The sequence below is a fragment of the Montipora capricornis genome, chromosome 3 (genome assembly GCF_036669925.1).
Source record: "Montipora capricornis isolate CH-2021 chromosome 3, ASM3666992v2, whole genome shotgun sequence".
Taxonomy (NCBI): domain Eukaryota; kingdom Metazoa; phylum Cnidaria; class Anthozoa; order Scleractinia; family Acroporidae; genus Montipora; species Montipora capricornis.
This window is the reverse complement of record NC_090885.1, coordinates 15624317-15629316: the sequence shown is the minus strand read 5'-3', so window position 1 is coordinate 15629316 and position 5000 is coordinate 15624317. Positions and strand designations below refer to the sequence as shown.

Sequence of the window (5000 nt, the reverse complement as noted above, 5' to 3'; positions counted from 1 at the left end):
GTGTTGTTTGCCCCCTCAGACGTGTGTAGCTAATTTGCATGATAATAGCAAATCCAACATGGCGGACATCGCGAATAAGATCTATTGCATTAAGTTGTAGTTATTCATTTCCTTTAAAGGACATAAGTGAAAACATTCATGTTTGTATCTGTCATAAACTTTTCAAGTCATACCCATGAAATGAAGGTAAACGAAGATTGGTACATTTGCACGGATCCGTTGATGCATGAAAGGCATCTTTTTGTGCGCAACCTAAGACTCTTAGGCTTCCCATAGACTTGATCGATCACACAACTAGAAGTTGGTCTGAATACCTTCGGAAAAAAATTATTCATTGCATCGCATTATGCAAGTCAACTGAGTATAATCTCTTGTAAATTTACATTTTCTTCCGTTTTGAACTATATTATTTTTGTCATTACTCCTCGATGATTTCGAACCTCCGGAAGCGGAACACTGGCCAAGAAATTATCGACTCTCACGAGTCATTTAGTTTTCGTTGCAAGTCCCATGAAAATCGAAATTTCGATACTGAGAAATTAACTTTCCTCCGTGTGATGTCGTGTTCTGTACATGTCCACAAAACATATCAATGAGAAAGTAATAGGGGGGTTTGTGATAATGATACATTTAAGATAAAACAAGAATATTTATCTGCCTATGAACAGTTTAGTTCACCTGTCGTCAATCTGAGATAATATCGCGAACAAGGGCTTTCATACCCTTTTTTCTTTTATTCTTGGAAATGTTCTACTCCCCGTTCGTACGGTAAAACGCTCAGCTGAAGTAAAGCAACGAACTTAAACGATTCATTTGTGAATCATTTGAAGTCGTAAAATGATGGGAACGATTGTTTTTAATGTTAAAGGTTGCTAAGTTGTTCAGTATTTTCGAACAATTCCCCAAAAAATTGTTATAAAATAACAAGCAATCAACGGCAAGACGAGTTTATGAGAGGAAAGAGTGTATCGTTCGACCAATTCATCAATTGCATTTCTTTACGTTTAGCGAAAGTAATGGGCAAACCAAAATCAACTGGACCAACAACAAAAATAGTGGAGCAACTCTTCTTTTCTAATCTTCTCGGAAGATCAGGGATTCGAGACAGATTTCAAGGGAAGAAGATCCCGACGTATGGTACGAGGAAAAGAAAAGCAAATTAATCAAAACGACAACCCAACGTTATTTCGAGGCATGCGAAACACTCGGCACTGTTCCAGTAACAAGATTTCTTCGCGAGTGTCAGGCCGGAGTGGTGGTCTAAAGCACTACGGCATTCGCGATATTGGAGCAGAGGCAATAGCAAGAGCTCTTGAACACGATATTGTGGTGACAAATTTGTGCCTCCATGACAATGGTATCGGAAATACAGGGTCAGTTGCCTTGTCCAGAGCTCTGAAAGATAATTGCTTTGTGACAAACTTCGACCTCTCTGAAAACAAACTTGGAAAGCTGGGAGCTGGTGCTATTGGCGAAATGTTGATGGAAAACTCGTCACTGCAAGAGTTAAACCTGAGTGGTTGCGGGATCATGGCAAAGATATCAAGCTGTTCTTGGATGCATCGTCTTCGAATCCTCATTTAAGGAGTTTGGATTTCAGTTACAGTGATCTCGGAGATGAAGGTGCTATTTATCTCGGCCGTGCTCTCAAGAAGAACAAAAAGATGGAGTACCTCGATTTAAGCTGGAACAATATCAGGGTGACTGGAATCGAAGAATTAGCCAATGGACTTGCGACGACCAAAAGCCTTCGAGAGCTATAGGCCTTGCTTGGAACTGCTTCTCGGATGAAGGGGCTGACCATCTCAGCTATGCCTTAGTCCAAAACGATTGCCTCAAAGTCCTTGAAATGCAGTGCTGCGGTAAGTTAAGCAATAGAGAGAGAACTTACTTACCCAATTTTCACAGCTTAGACTGTTCATCTCAGCATTTTCCGCTATAACCTGACAACCATGCAACCAGGAAGGGTGAAATCTCATAGTGATGATGTCTCTCTACAGGTATTCATACCGCCGGAGCTCTAAGAATCGCTGAAGCCCTGAAGGTTAATCACACCATGGAGGTTCTAAGAGTCGGAAAGAACTCATTCCAAAGCTCGGGAGTGTGTTCGCTTCTACGTGGACTGAGATACAATCATACGAGCGCTCTTCGCGAACTCGTTTTAGAAGACATGGTATTTGACAAGTGGGTAGTCACCTCGTTCGACTGAGCTGGCCTAACTTATTGAAAGAGTAGCTGCACATTTGTCATGCACTCTGCACGGCTCGAATACAATTTACCACTTCTTAGTTTTCACTTATGTTATCGGCGACCATTGTATTTAGATACATACACATAAAAAAATAACAATAGACCATATTCGTATTCTCAGTATTGGACTGGAACTAGCTTGCAATGGAGGCTCATGCGGGGGAATCTTTTCAAATGCAAATACATTTTAATATATTCCCCCGCATTAGCCTCCATTGCGAGCTAGTTCCAGTCCAATACTGAAAATACGAATACGGTCTATTGGTTCTTGGTTAGCGTGCGTCCGTCCGTCGAGTTAAGGATGCACGCGGGATGTTGCTAAGCACGAGAGAAGCGTACATAAGAGTCGAGACGATAGCCGATCGCGACTCTAGCTTGTTAGTGCTTGGCAACTTCTCAAATGCACCCATAACTCGACAGATGCACGCTAAACATTAACCAATTGTTTTAACATTATTTGATCAAATGTTAGTTTCTCCAAACCCATTGAAATCTTTACAGGCATGCATTTTAATGGTTCATTGTGCCGTCAGCGTGCTTCCATAACATTATGGAGCACACTGATGACGTAAGCAAATTGCTTTGCTGAAATTGCCTGATTTTGTTAGCTATGATACAAAATAAAATGAACTAGTTTGCAGCGCAAACATGGCAGTCACTTGCTCGTTTAGGGAAGATAACATGCCCGCCGTGACGTCACGACAATAGAATAGAAAATTTCCAGAATTGTACTGCACGGTGCCAACTTAGCTCCATCAATTTTATTCTGAATACAGGGACTGTGAGGTTGAGTTAGATGGTCTCCTGGAGGAACGGCCCAACCCTCCTGGGGAGCAATTAGATATTGGGGTCTGGGTGATAATCTTAACAAAAAGTAGCTAGTGGTGTTCATGCTGTGATTTTAAGCTCAGCCCTTAATGAGCTGGCCTGCATTATTTGGCTTGGTGACTTTGGAATGGTAATTCTGTTTGATTTTGTAGCTTTGATTTCACTACCGAGATCAGTTTTTGCCTGCATTGTTATCCTTTGTCTGCACACAGTACAGCTTCAAAGGAGTTTGAATCCAGGCTCTAAGCATATGTTTCAAACGATATTATCGGTGTATAACCTCTGTGAAATCTTTCCTGCTTTTTAAAAGGTGGTTACACAGTTTTGGTTTTCCTTTCTTCAAATTATGTATTGTAAATTAAACTTGTTTCAGAATTGACTAATGTGTGCAAAAAGAATAAAGATGACGGTTTAAATTCAAGAGGTAAACGTAAACCACAACATACACACTGCATATTACATCAAGCCCGGGGAAGTGCTCGTGAAGGGAACTAGTACGACGTACAAGGTCAATCATGTAACGTTACCCACTAAGAAAAATCCCGACAACTCTTTCTCAACTTCCTTTGCATCGGTGCAAAATTAAACAAAAAAACAATTGTGCGCAAGCTTGTCAGTCAAGCCGCGCTAATCTGCCTCGTCTGGTAGAGACTATTTCGTGTACTTTCAAAATTGTAGAAAGGAGGACAGAGGAATACCATTGATCCTATTCAACTATTTTAATCTGCTTTTATACTTTCTATTAATATTTCTACTATTACTGTGAAGCAGATCTAATGGGCTTTATGACGATCAGATCTAACTCTCAGTTGCCCACATGAAACAGCTCTTCAAAATCACATCCAGTGGCATCTGAAATCAGAATAGTCTACTTCCCTGTGAACTCTACTTACGAGTGTATACAAGCACGCCGATATTGATCGGTGAATTAACCCAACACCCTGTGATCCCTGTCAGGCGTCACAGCTTTTCGAGTTCTCCCAAACCTTCTCGAGTGTTTCTATAACTCGATAGAAACACAAAGAAAATGTTTTCTACTTCTTTTAGAAAATAGCCAAAGGAAAATAACGGAAAACGAAGAAAACTTGATAGTTTTATTTATCATCAAAACATCGATTCTCTACACCACGCAATTTACACGTCATAACCTGATCAACCAATTAAGAAATAGAAAACATTTTCCGTGCTTCTATCGAGTTATAGAAACACGATTATTAAACAATCAGCCCGCGTATTTTCCTTGAGCTATTTTTTAATAAATCATAAAGTGTTAGTGAAAGGAGAAATTTGATTCTGGTCAGTGCTCGGACTTTCCGTGTAAATAAAGCGGAACTTTGACTACATGTCTTGAGGTAAGCCCCCTCATCAATTCACAGGTAATGAATCAAATAGCTCGAAGCAAAACTGCTTATGATGATATGATATGGCCAATACTCTGATGACAGTTACGTACTATACAAGCCGCTCAATCCAAAGAACAGAATTCTACCTTACAGATGGACGTGGGCTCAACGTGTAAGCGACCCAATGCTGGGCAATCCCACATCAAACTGTGCCATCAGCAGCAGTTCCTCTGCACTTAAAAGATGACAGACCACATCTCGGCTTCTCCAGGGTTTCCCGTTATATTTCCGCAGCAGACAGCTCTTAAGGATGCAAGCCCTCAGCTCCCTGGATCACAGCACCCCACCTTGTGTTCTACAGCCCCTTCTCAAGCCTCTTCCAGTCCACTTTCTCAATCTTCGAATGCTTCCAGCCCTGTCCCTGTTTCTCAGCCAACTGCCGCTAATTTGCACTCATTAGCAAAATATGTAGATAAAAATCTAGCATGGCATGTTTGTAACTGACCCACTGAACTCATGGACAGACAGGTGAGAGTGCAGAATGTTATTTGATACAGTAACTCTTTGCAAGTAAATTAC

The 5000-nt window shown here is 40.9% G+C and overlaps 1 pseudogene; it reads left to right on the top strand.

Moving 5' to 3' along the window:
* Positions 1–180: 180 nt before the first annotated feature.
* LOC138039889 (leucine-rich repeat-containing protein 74A-like) lies at positions 181–2337 on the top strand (annotated as a pseudogene).
* Positions 2338–5000: the final 2663 nt, after the last annotated feature.